This window comes from Corvus hawaiiensis, chromosome 3, assembly GCF_020740725.1.
Source record: "Corvus hawaiiensis isolate bCorHaw1 chromosome 3, bCorHaw1.pri.cur, whole genome shotgun sequence".
Taxonomy (NCBI): Eukaryota; Metazoa; Chordata; class Aves; order Passeriformes; family Corvidae; genus Corvus; species Corvus hawaiiensis.
Genome location: NC_063215.1, coordinates 28521923 through 28536845, shown reverse-complemented (window position 1 = coordinate 28536845; position 14923 = coordinate 28521923). Strand labels below are relative to the sequence as shown.

The following is a 14923-nucleotide window of genomic DNA, read 5'->3' as shown; positions in this document are numbered from 1 at the left end:
ATAAACTCTAGACTTGAGACACAGGAGGAAGATATGCCTTCTATAAAGATCACAGTTTTAATCCAGAAGTCGTAGTCTACACCATACTGACCTCTGAGTCCCCTATGCCATTTTGTTACTTCCTTTAGTTCTTGTTTTTAAATCCATACTACTTCTACCATTTTCTATCCCAGTTCATCCTCAGCCTAAACACCAGCAAAAGGATAACATTAGTTATTAAATAACATGTGAGACAATAAGAAGTATTCAGAAACTTTCTTGCTGTTTGGTTCCATCTTCAAGAGTAGTGTCATTGGAGATGTACCTCTAGTCATGTGGCATGAGATACAGTGATACAATCATGGAGCACTGAAATAGCTCAAGAATTCATTTAGCTAATTTTTACAGTTCAGAGTTAATTTCTAAAAATTCATACAATGGAAAATAACGTAGCAGATTGAATAGAGCTGGCCTGACTGATAATACTGCATATTGAATAAGGCTGAATTCACTAATTCAGATTGCATTTGGTTTCATTCAGTCTGAATCATAGAATCATAAAATGGTTTGGGTTGGAAGGGACCTTAAAGCGCACCTATTTCCAAGCCCCCTGCCATGAACGCTAGATCAGGTTGCTCAAAGCCCCATCCAGCCTGGCTCTGGACATTTCCAGGGATGGAGCATCATGACTACTCTGGGCAACCTTGCCAGCGCCTCACCATCCTTCACAGTAAGGAATTTCATCCTAATATCTAATCTAAACTAATACTCTTAAATATGAGTAGTTTTAAAATCAGATAAACAGCTATAAACAAAGTATTCGGGAAGAATTGTCCATTCGCTAGTGCTACCAGATTTTTGGTTTTGTTTTCTATATTATCAGATATTTAATTCTGCTGTTTTTAAATGTTTTTCTGATCCTTCAAGTCAAGAATAGGATGCATAGTACATTTTGTTAGCAGACCAGCCAAAACCCCTTTGTTCTAGCTAACTTATGCTGAGTGTATTTGTAATTGAATAATATTCTATACTAGAATATAATATCTGTTTTCATTATGAAGTGGAAAAAATAGTGTTAGCAAGAGTGACACAAACAACCAGAGCTTTGACTTGGACCTGCCTGCATTTTCACTCTAGTATGGAAGGGCTTTGAATTGCCAAAGCTATTTTTTATAAAACAATAATGAGAACCATGAACTTTTAAAAGAGACATTATAACAAAGAAAAATCAAAATAAAAAGCCTTTGTTGTGTCTTTTCCTCCAGTGTTGCTATCAGTTTCCCCAACTCTTTTGTTAATCCAGTTCCCTGGTTTGAAACAGTTTCTATACTTTACTTCGTGGGACCATAGGAAAAATGTCTTTCTTCCCTTTGCCATGGTGCTTTAGCTCCCTGTTTTCTTTGTTTCTCACAAATTCTTTGCTTCACGCTCACCTTGTTGCTCAAAGTTCTGCCTGGATTCCTGCAAACTTGGTTGTACTCAGGAGTGGTTTTATCCCTTTCCTCCAGCAGCTTCCATCTAATCTATACTGCAGTAGACAGTAAAAGTTAAGACAGATGGCATTCCTTTATGCTGCTTACTCACATACTTTAAAAAATGATTTAATGTATACTAACTTATACTGACATTTTATATCTAGTAAAAAAATGATCTAACAAGTACTTAACCTTTTCCCTTGGAACTCTCTTCACCTATGATACAAACTTCCTTTATTTTCTAAAGTTAAGTTTTTTGTATAATGACATGTCACCAGAAGTTTGTGCTTTGGGAAATATTTCCAGACACAAAGTCACAGGACTGATAACACCACTATTGAGTATACTAATCTTTCTCTCCAGGGTAGTGATTAATTACCATTGATGGAAAAAGGATATTAGAATTCATTGCACAGATTTCTTTACTCTTCAGGATTGACAGAGAAAGATGAATATGTTTAAAATCTCAAAATAAAGGTCTTAGTACAAGATATTAAGTAATATAAATAAAAACCAAATTAACTTACTATTTAGTGGTAATGGTTGCAGTTCCACATCACATCTGAATTTACCATTACCATTTACAAATGATACCTTTCAGACCCTCAGTATTTCTTGCAGTTTTATACTGGAAATGCAAGACTTCAGGAGTCCTGGCTCAAAATCTGATCCTATGGCAGGGCCCATTAGCACCCATCTCTACATAAAATGTAGATGTATTAGTTTTGGCTGGCGTAGAGTTAATTTTCCTCATAGTGGTTGGTATGCATCTGTGTTTTGGATTTGTGCTGGAAACAGTGCTGATAACAGAGCAGTTTTTTTGTTTCTGCTGAGCAGTACTTGCACAGCATCAAGTCCTTTTCTGCTTCTTGCACCACCCCACCAGCAAGGAGTCTGGGAGTGCTCAAGAGAGTTGGGAAGGAAGCAGTGGGATATCCTGTAGTGGAACAGGTTTCCCAGAGAGATTATAGGCTTCATCTTACAGGGTTTAGAAGAGTAGGGTAGATGAAGCCCTGACAAACCTGGCCTGACTTCATCTTGCTTCAAGCCAGAGGTTGAACTACAGACTTCCTATTGTCCCTGCCCTTACATCCTATGATATCTGTGGTGAAATTATCTTAAACTAAGTGTGAATAACAGATTATAGACCACTTTTAGTTTCAAGATAGAAATAAACTCAAAAATAAAACAAATGGCAACTCTGTGTCATTAAGAGCAATCTACAGTTACATTAAGTGAGTTTGTTTACAATGATGCTTTGAAGTGTCTTCATCTTCCAAGGAAACTATTACTACAGAGGAAAAGAGATATGTTTGATTCTGGACCCTGGACAAAAGGACAAAATCCTCATCATTATTTGTGAAAGGAAAAGAATCTTGACCACATTATGCATTTCAGAGCTGCTATATGAGTTCTCTAAGCACCAGACAACAAGGCTATATTCACTCATGTCTTATCCACAACCTCTCTTGCTCAGTAAATACGTAAATAGGTAATTTCTACCTTTTTGAATACATTTCTAAAAGTAAGCACAGCAAATGCAGCATTATTTAAGAATAGCAGACACTGAATATAAAGTGGGTCTTTTACATTTATGTACAAATTATGGCTTTTCACAGTTTGTAGGCTTTATTGAGAAAATACAGCCCATTCACTGAAGTGAATGGTGGTCCTGAAACCTTAGGGTCACTATACTGTGGGACGTGTGATGCCACCACAGTGCACTAGAAGCAAGTCAAACTTTGTCATCATATCAAAGATCACTTTCCCAAGACCAGCCCTCACTTGGCTTGTCTTCCCACTCTAAAAAGTATCTTCAAATTTCTCCTCTGTACTTCAGAATGCCTTCAGATCCATACCTACCCAGAGGTAACATCCAAGGAAACTGGTGACTACATGACTAATGTGTGAATTGAGGTACAAGGCTGTACTCTGGTAACATAGTGTACCCTTTCCTCACTGTTATTGTAGTTCCAGTCTTCAGTTCCTTGACTTGAATGAGCACAAAGAAAGCAAGTAGCTCTAACATTTACATGCAAGAAAGTAAGCAAAGATATTTCTAAAAATATTTCATTAAAATTTTTGAAGGAAGAAAATCTCTGTGGCAGGCAATCAATTCAAAATTGTGTGAGTTCAGTGGTTATTAGAATATTTTTCATAATTAATTAAAATACAAAGAACAATAGGACCTACAGTCTAAAATAACATAATATGATTTATTTCAAGGTCTAGAAATCGATGGTTTGACACAACGTCTCTTGAAAGTAGCTGAATGTTTGTTGACATCATACCATGTGTCAACAGAACACAGTAGCTAATCTACTTAATTAATGAATGAAATTCAAACACTAGAAAACACAAAGAATTGCATGTTGTTCTTTGTTCACTTTGAAAAGCTGATGGGTATACACAGTTCAAATTTAGTAAGATTCATTTGCTTATTTTATGGAATTAGCAACAAAGCAGAATTTTACAAACAATATCACTATCTCCAGTAGGGATAAAACCCAGTGTATAGAATCAATATTGTTCCAAACATTTAAGTAACATATTGTCTGTCTTCATTTAAAGGAATTCCATGCTGTGTATCCATGATTTACAGACTACTAAATAGACAAAAGCCAAATTTATTTTACAAGGTGATAATGACCACCAGTGAATTTATGAAAAAAATTCATTATTTCAAAAGATTTTCAAGCCTTAGAGAAAGCTTTGAGAATTCCTTTGTTCTGCTGATAGATTTAAATCCCTTTAATATAAATAAAAATAAAAGTTTTTATTTGCTGAATTGTTCAAACTTAATAAAAGCAAACTTAGATCATTTAAATCAGGGGCATTTTTCAAAATGAATCAAAATCTTAGATGCAAATAAAACCACCATATATGAAAAATGGAAGGTTGCATAAGCATTGTCCATTTAAATTTATTGGTTAGTATATGTGTGAATGAAATCCCTAAATGAATAGGAATACCTCATATTTGAAGTTGCTCTTCTTCCGAGATGTGGGACTTTTTTCCAAACAGTAATCAGTCACTTCAAAATATGTTTTATCACTTTGGCAGTAAAATCAACAGACTCAAAAAACTTATTTTTATCAATTAGCCTTTGGAGATTGCTAGAATGGGAATGCTTCTGAAGAGATCTCTTGTAAAGACTATTATCTGATTAGCTTGAATCCATTTGTGTAGCAAACTTTGAGGTATTCTTCATTGACTGACTGCATATTATGCAACATCAGATGTCTAGAGTTTGGTATCTAACCTGAAATACTTCTTAAGTTTGCCATGTTTAGTTAGAAGAAAAGCGAGCATCCCATGGATAATCAGTCCTAGATATGTTTTTTTTGATGGAATGAACTATTAATTTTCTCTGTTTCCGAACTTTGGGTCCTCACACATGGGCACCAGTTATTAATTTCCATTATTAATTTTCTCTTTTTATTGTTTCTTTTTCTTCTTTGCCTTTGTTTTGTGAGTTCTTTTACTCAGAGTTCAAATTAAGATGCAGGAGACTGGGAATTTATCTTTGGACTTAGATAGCTGATTATTATATCTTATCTATAATACAGCTGCACAGAGTGTGCCTCTAAGTTAACAAGGTGAAAATGGCCCCGAGTTCTAACTTCCAAGACCTTTTAAGGTTCAAATTACCCGATTATGGAATGCCAAGTAATCCATTTTTACTTATAATCCAATGACTAACTATTCATGATCCACACTGTGGGTTTTTTGACCCAATACCAGAACACCCAGATTTGTGAAGAAGGAGAAAAGAAGAACAAATCCACACCCAATATCCTCCATATTGTTACATATATCCCATAAACCTAATTTTCTACATCTCTACATATTCCACCCAGTGATATAACTTTTAATTACACAGCAACAACCTCAGTGTTATCACACAATCTGGGAAGCCTTTCCCAAGGCTTCAGGTCAAATGCAGTGTGCTTCTGAGGATCACTGTCTGTCAGCACTGAAAGGCTGAAATTCTCAGAACTCAGGGTTCCAACAATGAACCATCTTCTAAAGGTGTCCAGTTTAAACTCTTGGTTCTAACAGGGATTACAGTGAACATCTAGTTTTTAAATTGCTGAGTTAGGTCATATGAGCTTGCTTTTTTATGTATTACAGAGCACAAATCTCCAAAATGGTGAGAGAGAACACAGTCTTCTGTAGAATTTTCTCTTACTACTGAAGGGGTCTTCTCATTAGCCCAAAAAGTGTCTTCTGTTTAAATTCATAGTTTTTTTTCACTTTCCTTGGATTTCATCAGATTTGGGTTTGTTATATTCCTGGCATTATCTTGCTACGCCTTATGTATCATTATGTATTGACATTTAAACACAGGATTCTGGAAAAAATGCTGTAAATATAAGGCCAAACAATTACAGTGTAATTGAAATCTCAAGATTAATCTGTGCAGAAAATATTTCAACAATAATACTTATAAACTTCTTATATGTACACACTTCTTAGTTTCCAACCCTATTCCAAGATGCTGTGCTCACCCTTACCCTGCTCCTTTTACTGTCACTGGCAGCAGGGTGTGTTATGGTGGGTGTTCCTGTGAGCATCTGTAGTCCTTCTTCAGGAAAAATATGACATTTGTGCTGATGGTTTTACATTTCTTGCTCTAGGATCTACTCAGGATCATATTTATGTGTTTGCTAACATCCTTATATACCTTTCTTTTTCTTCATTTGGCTGTAATTCCAAATGACACCTGAATTTCCTATCTGTGGTGGGGTTTATGGATGTTAGATACTATTCTTTTTGTTGCCCTTAAGGCCAGTTTTGTTCACCTCCAGGTCTGCATTTCTTTGACTGCTCACTGGAGCTGTGGGGTCTCCACAGCCTAGAGTGTGCCTTGCCTCCTGATATTCCATGCCTGTACTTCCATATACTGCATGCTGTGTCGGCAATTTTCAAGGTCTCTTACCGTACCAGGCCTTCATTTCTTTAAATGACATCATGGTGTTAGAGCCATAAACCCATGGTGATATTATCAGCTTTTGAGAATGACTAATCTGTTTATGAGAGACTCTCACATTCTACTCTTCTTTCAACATTAGTGCCTTGGCGTTTATTCCAGCTCTGAGTGCACTGTACCTCTACAGTGCTTCCAGAATTGGCAGGTGCTTGCAGTACTCAGACCAATATGCAGGGATTTGAATACACCCAGTTTGTCCCATTAAATAATGCTGATGGATGTCAAATCTAGCCTCAGGAAATGGAAGTGTACCCAAAGGTCATTGGAGGCTAAAAGTTACCGTTCTGAGTATGTCTTTGAATGTTCAAAGGTTGGTTTTCTTGCAAGTGGTATAATATTCTGCTGGTTCTCAGAGTCTAATAATGTTACAAGCCGAACAGTAAGCAGACCTTTTGTTTTTTGTCACAATTCTAATAGAATGTACAGATGTACAAAACTTAGTTGATTCTAATTAATACTTATGTTGTTTTTTCTGATTTTCTTCCAAAAGTACTCCTAGGGATTTGCTTTCTTCTCAAGAATAATTATTTACAATAAATTAATGCATAACCTAGAAGATAAATCTGGATTATGAGATGATGTCATGTGGTCCCTTGGCAACATACCACACATTTTATCCATTGGACCAGCCTCCATTTTAGACATTAACCCAACTAAGCCCCCTTGAGACCTTTTGGCAATCAATTTGCTTAAGATTTTGTAGTTAGGATAAAAAAATCAGCAATATCAAAATAAGATAAAACAACAACATATTTTCCTCACCAACAACATATAGGTTATAAACTGTTTTTATTTAAAACTACTATCCTCAACATTTTTTTTCTCTCCCTCCTAGGATACAGAAGGTATCAAAACAGGTCTAATGGTAACTACTTAGCCCATCCTACTGCTTCTGTGTTACTGTGATGCACTTTTCTAATCCTGAGATTCAAGCCTTCTTTTGCTCTCACTTTCTATATTACCCTGCCTGTCCTCTTTCTCTTCAATATACTCAATCCCCGCTGCTGTCTCAGGCTTCCCCTTATTTAGCACACGTCCCCAGACTCTGCAGTTGCCTAAGGGCATACCTTCCCAGAATATATTCCTATCATTTATGTTTCTTTTCAACCCTTACCTCAGTTATTGAATTTCAAGTGGCTATATCTCCTGAAGATCTGTTTCCCAGATCTTCAGTAGTTGTCTCAAGCCTACAGTCATGTTTCTGAATATTGTTAAGCAATTTAGTAGGAATTCATCTCAGCCAAAATCCTCTTTCACTGTAACAGCAGGTTCTTGTCATTTAGAGTTGTGATTTCTGAGGACAAAACAAAAGTAAATGTATATATCTTGAATAGACTCCTCTGTCAAAACTTGAAAAATAAGTTATCTTTTGATAGGACTATTCCCTATGTCAATTTCTTTCTTCTTGAGTAATTGTATACCTGCTTCCACACTACCACAGATTAGAAAAAGAAGATATATAATCTTTAACAATAATTAATAACTAACTGTGAAACTAGGGAGACAAATGAATCACAGGCTTCAGTTATTCACATCCCTGAAACTGATTTTGAAAATAATTTTGTTAAGGGAATAAGAATTCATACGAATTCCAAAGGTTCAAGCTGTTTGAGGGAATTAAAGGGTTTAATTAACTGTATATTCCCATCTGAAAATTTGAAAGTAGTGAAAATTTGTCAATATTTTTAAGTTCAATATTTGCAGCTGTGTATAATGCAGTGAGCTGCATTTGCCCATAGGTGTATATTTTTTATTTAGAGGCAATGTACAAAGTTGTAAGTGGCTTGGTACATGTTTATACAATCTTTTTTTGTCTTCTCACACAGGTTTGACTACAAACAAGAGAAAAGACCAAGCCACACATTATATAAATTGTTATGAAGGAAAGTGTTTGAGTATTCTTATGAAACCACATGATTTTTAAGCCCATACATACCTTTCATCATCACTCAGCTGGCTGTGGTAACACTAAGGAGAGAGGAGAAAGTTAATCACCTGTCATCTGTTCTAGAAAAGTATATTAGCAGAGAAATAAAAGAGTACCAACTTTCCAGTGGCTGATTTATTTAAGACTCTTCCTCCTGGATTCACATAACTAACTGAACTGCCCGCTGTCAATATATAAAATATTTCATCTTTAATTTATCCTATTGTCAGAGGAATTCTTGAAAATATTATTGCCAAAAGAATGGAAAACAGCAATTTTGAATAAGAATAATACAACAAATATAACCTATATCACTTCCCCCAAAAAAGTGTGTCAAGAAGGCACTCAGAACAAATTATTATATTAAGAATAATTAAGAATTAAGAATAATGCAACAAATATAACTTATATCACTTCCCCCAAAAAAGTGTGTCAAGAAGGCACTCAGAACAAATTATTATGCAAAGTAAACCTGTTATCACAGATTTAACAATAATTTAAAAGAAAATATGGTTGGCATATGTACTCTACTTTCTAAAATTTTTATTTATCAACCTATTGTAGTTTGGAATCACATTGACTTTTTAATTTTAATTAAGAAAATGTCTGTCCTGCTTAGTATATTGACTTGATCTGTTTTCACTTAGGATTTTAATCAGAAGTGTGTTTCCCATTCATACCTTTAGAAACCATGTTGAGAAACCTCATGCACAATGCTAGTCCATGAATCCCAGGCGAGACCTCATCTCTAAGAGGTGTAATTTTTCAAAATTCAGAAGTATTGAGCTTCTCACAAAAGTATGTGAGTCATCAGGAACATGCTTTAAATTTGAATATGGACAAGGTCTTATCACTTGATGAGCAGTTGAGGAATTGAATTAATACATTCTAAGGAAACTTGCCTCAGAGAAAAGACTGTTTAATCATTACATTTCTAAAACCACCTTTCCAAAAGATGTTTGGAAAGAAATCATATCATTTTTACTGTAGTAAAACCCATGAAGTATTAGTGAATTCATTGTTAACAGACACACTCAGGTTTTCTTCTGTGTGGTGAACACCATCATCTGGCTGCAAAGAGAAAGACCATTTTAAACATTTTGTGAGTGGGCAGCATTGGTGTTCTTGACAAAAGTCACAACTGTCAATCTGAACATTATGGCTATTATCCTGATGCCCCCAGTAGCATTTTGAACATCCCTTTCTGCAACAAACAGGCACTAGGAAGTGATTTTAGGCAAGGAATAGTATATGATCTCTTAGGGTAATGCCCTGCTGTTGCTCCAAGGAATAACAGCCTTCCAGAAGCAAGGACAGCGTATGCACACTGCCATAGCAGTATCCAGGGTGGCATCAGCTCAGGATCAGCCCAGTTCTGTTAGCTTACACTATTTTTTGAACACTGTGGTTAGCCAAGATAAGAGGTAAAACTAAAAGTTTGCAAGGATTCCTGATTAGTTTTTCCAGCAGTACTGTAATTTTTCTCTAATAGGCCTCTCTGATGGAAGCTAATGTTCTTCTCATTCATTTACTTCTAAAATGTCTATTTTCAAGTATGCTGATTGGAGCTTTTCTGTAAAACACATGAGTGAGCTTTGATGATGCCTATTTGGTCTAAAATTAAAATTATAACCCTTGTAATCTTTCATGGAGATTTGTACTCCATAAAAGACCCAGATTCACAGTACCTGAAGTAGATTTAATTTTGATTCATACTTTACTGAAACTTCATATACAGGAAAAACAAGGTATCATTCATTAGTTATGATTAGAAATGTATATGAAGACGCAAATACTGTATTAGTATTTAAAAGATTAACGATTTTAGTGCACTGATAGAAATATTGATGTATTTCAGGATCTAGATAAATAAGACAAGAACTTGTGATTCAGTGATGTGTTTAAACAGAAAAATTAAAATCATTTTACAGAGACAACTTTTTAAAACACTTTTCAGTTTTACATTTAAAAGGAAGGATATCTGATGAAGCTCATGAAGGTAAAAAAAAAGGAGTGGACTGGACTGGACTAATTTTAATAAATTGTTAAGGAGCTTATAAAGATAGGGATTAGTTAATCATAGAAATTTTTTCATAACTGAATCAACTGAAATCTGATGTTCCTCAAATTAAAAGAGGTGTTTAATAATTAGTTTTAAGATAACAAGGGTTCTGTTGCATAATACATATTAATGATATATAAGACAGATATTGTGTGGGTTTCTATAATTCTAGATGTGAAATTGAACATATTAAAATATTAACAATAGTTTAAACAATTAAATTTTCATAATTGTCTTCATACTGAGCCTTTATTCTGTTTACTGCCTATTGTGTATCCTGGTCCTTGGTTGTATCAAGTGGCAGTCACTTGCTTCATTTATGCTGAAAATAAATCTCTCTCCCACTAAATACTTCATTTTTTATCCTAACCCTGAAATATTATTGCTCTATTCTGACACAAGTACAAATAATTGAATGTAACTTATGTTGTTTCCTGAACCAGTCTACTCTGCTGTATGCATAACTGCTCTAGAAAACACTGACTTTTCATTGGAGGAACAACAAAATGAGACTTTTATATCATATTGAAATGTAGTAGCTAATATGATTTTTAACATATTTTGCTGCTTGGGGAGAGAAATGTTTGCATAAATGTGAAGTCCAGAAATGCTGCAATTAAAAATAGAAACTACTTACCAGTAGTTTTTCTTTTTTTAATCAGTAACCTCAGATATTTATGTAAATGTCACTATGTGGTATCTTAACAAACTGAGTGATGTTTATCAATGGTTTCAGGAATGTTCTTTTCCTTAAATGGGTTATCATTATAACAAGGCAGTGAAACCATAGAAAGGAAGACTAGACAGGGTACAGTTAAATAGAACAAGGAAGAGCTGGGGTTCTTCTGGCATTTGTTTTGGTTTGGTGAAGGGTTTTATTCTTGGTTTGGTGAAGGGTTTTGTTCTTTTCATGTGTAAAAACAGAAAATGCTGGAAATAAGTTTCAGTTCCTTAAACTAAAATTCATTAGCTTTCATATTGGTCTATCAGATAATCTTTACTCATCTATTCCTGCTTTTTAAACTGCCACAATTTTTATTTTATTGAAGTAAACCAAACAAGAATTCATTATATTGAAAGACGAAGGTGAACTGATCCTACTGATGATGTTTTTAATTTCTTGGAATTTCCTCTTTAATCAGGGTATTCAATCAAGCTGATAACTATTTTTTTTCATACTGAAGTTTCCAGAATTAACCATCTCCCATTAGAACATGGTTTCTGCATTTATCTTCCTGAGAATTTGAATAAGCTTTGAGTAGCTGATTATTCATCAGTGAGCACTAATGGGGCTTCAATATTTTCAGCAAATGTCTCTTTTGGGTCTGACTGAGGAAAAAATTACTTCTGTTGAAATTGTTGGCAACAGAAATGCACAGCATCTAGGGCACATACTATGCCTATACCATGTTTTTATTGATATCAAAGTGAAAAAAAAAGATTATGTATCAAATCTATGCAGTTATGACAATTTGCCTTGCTTTTTTTTTTTTTATTTTTTCAATTTAAGTCTCAGGTCTTCAGAAGATGTACAAACATTTCAAATATGCATGTGTTAGTTGGACTGATGTGCTGATCCCAGGTGCACTGTTCATTTCTTAAACATTGTCTTCTTTCTGGGGCTTGCATTTGATATCAGATTACAAAGATCTATTTTTATCCTATTCCCTCTTTACTTTGCTTCTAACCACAACATTCAAGTGGTCAGTAAATGTTAGTGTGGATACGAATTTAAGTATTTATTTAAACGTATTGGAACAAGAGGCACTGATAATGACAAAAATATGTACATTTTAAAATAAGAATTTCAAAATAATTCCTGATTTGCACAACCTTTAAAAGGGTTTGTATTCATCTTTACTCAAAGTAGATAAATATATTTGCAAGTTTAGAGGACCAGTCATTCGTCCCTTCTGACCAAATCTGGTTGTATTGCATGTGTCCTCTTCTATATAGTTAAGTCTTGTATGTAGTTTTTTTCAAAACACATTGATGTGAAGACATCAGCAACCATAGAATTCAACTCTTTCATGGTAGTCAGGTAAAGATATCTCATTGGTAAAACTGTGTGAGGTGCTTCTCACATTATATTCTTCTGCTTCTCTATTCAGTCATTTGCTTTTCTTACAGGCTTCTCTCTGAATTAATGGTCCCTTTAGTGCTTAGTATTTTCCCCATCCAAGAGCTGTAATCAAGTCACATTTTAATCTTATTTAGCAAATAGATTGAGTGTGACATCAGGTTTGGGAACGATAGAATAAAAATCTCAAACCACTAATTCTCCAGAATTCCATTTATTGACTTGATTTGTCAAATTCATCAGGCATGGATGTTCAGGTGAAAGAATGCTGCTCTCGCTTTTCACATAAGATGCTGAATACGGTGAATTATAAGTAGAGGAATATCAAAGACATAATTAATGGAAAAATTCCAGCTCAAGACTGAATTCTTTCTAAAAGACATTGGTAGATGTGACTTGTGTTTTAGACCATGAGTCAGTATCTTCATTTAAGTTAATACTCCTCCACCTACTTAGGTAATTGGATACCAATTTCCAGCAAATGCACTGTTTTATTTCCAAATTAACAACAGAAAAATTATTTTGCTCCCTTTGCAAAGAGAGGCCAAGGAGAAAAGGGTAATAAGTTAAATATGCTTTTTTTTTTTTTTTTTTTTTTTGCCATCCTTGAAACTTGCATTTTTCCTTGATGAATTTCTCATGGTGTGATTGATAATATTTCCTTATCCTCTCTCAGACTTTTCTCTATTCCTATTCTAGCTACTTTAGCCTTCTCTTAAAAGACTGTTGCACTATCACTTTTTTTTTTTTGGCAGAACAATACCCTTCTCCTCATTTAGATACAAATGCACATAACATTAACAAAGGCAACTCTTTCATCTGGTTTTCCCCACTGGCCTTCATTGTTCTGTCCTATTTTGTTCATTTAGTCTTTCCTTGTTCTAATAATCCCATTGAGAGCCTTTTTTTAACAAAAAGCTAATAAATACTTGGTAATGGTGGCACAAAAAATGTGAAGGAGTGAATGGATTCAGGGGTAGAAGCAATGGCAGGAAAAACTCATTATTCCATTCAGCTACTGAGACAACAGTCTCTGGCTTTCCTTTGGGTAGAGCAAGTGGGGTCACTGTTTTGCTCATTTTCCTTCTCCTGATTATAAATGTGGATGGGACAGGAACACCCATTCTTGTCAAATGTGACTAATAATGGAGAAAAAATAGGGTAAGCATTATATAACCTCATCTATGAGTACTGCTGGGGTACAGTGCTACACCAAAGTAGAACAGGACTGCTAGATAGTAATTGACTAATAAGAAAGAATTGACCAATCCCCCTCACTTCATGTTGCAAACATTCTCTTCTATATGCACTAATACAGATTGATGGCCTTGTTCTGAGATATGGCCTCCTTAGCTTTTCCTATGAGCAAGACCTAACATCTGGAAGTTCCAATATACTGTGATTTGGTTACTATGGTGATGAGGGATAGCAAAAAAATTTTTGATAGATTCTTTGAATGTCCTCTGATGCTAAGGAGAAGTGAATAATCTGTCATAAAAGATAGATCCAATTCATTTTGGCTTATTGGAATAACTATTTCTACTGAACTGAATGATAGAAAGGAAAATGTGTTTTGACCCTTTTTCAGCTGATGGGATTTTCTTGTATAGTGCTTGTCGTATCAGCTGTTCTGGTACATAATAGAGACAGAATGTGATATTTCAATCTTCTAGTAAATGTTGTTCCACATACTTACAATTGCTTTAAATAGCTAGTCTATTCATAATTAAATTATTAGAGGTTCATATACTTATATGTTAAGTGGCTTATAATTAATTAGTTATGTTTATCCTGCAGTTTACAATTTGAGTTAGAAGTATTCCGTTTACCATTTCAAAATTATATGTCTTTTTGTAAAGTATAATTTATTCTTTTATGAATGTCTATTTTTAAGTCAGTGTATCCAAGTGTCTAACAAAATGTTGAATCAATACATATTACTACTTCAGAAGGGATTTATTATGAAGCTATTTTATTGCTACAGCAAATTGCTAAAAAAATCTTCTGATGTAATTTCTAAGTATATATTAGGGAGGTGGTTTGAATCAGAGCACCAAAGTACAGTGTATGCAAAAAGCATATTTGATACATAATTTTCCAGAAGTAAATGAAAATAAATTCTTAGCTGCTATAATTCTTTGACATCACAGTATTAAAAAGAGTTAATTGTTGAAAATACTTATGCAGTTCATAAATGTTAGGGTATGCTGGCAGATTAGTAAAGTCCTGCCTAGGGTTACAAGAATTTAGGAGAACATGGGAAGCTATTGGATATAATGTGAGAAATTACTGAGTTCGACAAATAACAGGGCAAGTGGCTGACAAACATTGCACAGACCACCATGAACAAGCACTGAATTTCACAGAGAGTAAAGGGAGAATTTTGTGAGAGATATGGAAATTTCAA

The 14923-nt window shown here is 34.5% G+C and overlaps 1 protein-coding gene across 2 annotated transcripts in view; it reads left to right on the top strand.

Moving 5' to 3' along the window:
• Nucleotides 1-14923, top strand: part of EYS (eyes shut homolog) — an 860563-nt gene that overhangs the window by 117359 nt on the left and 728281 nt on the right. The window lies entirely within an intron of this gene.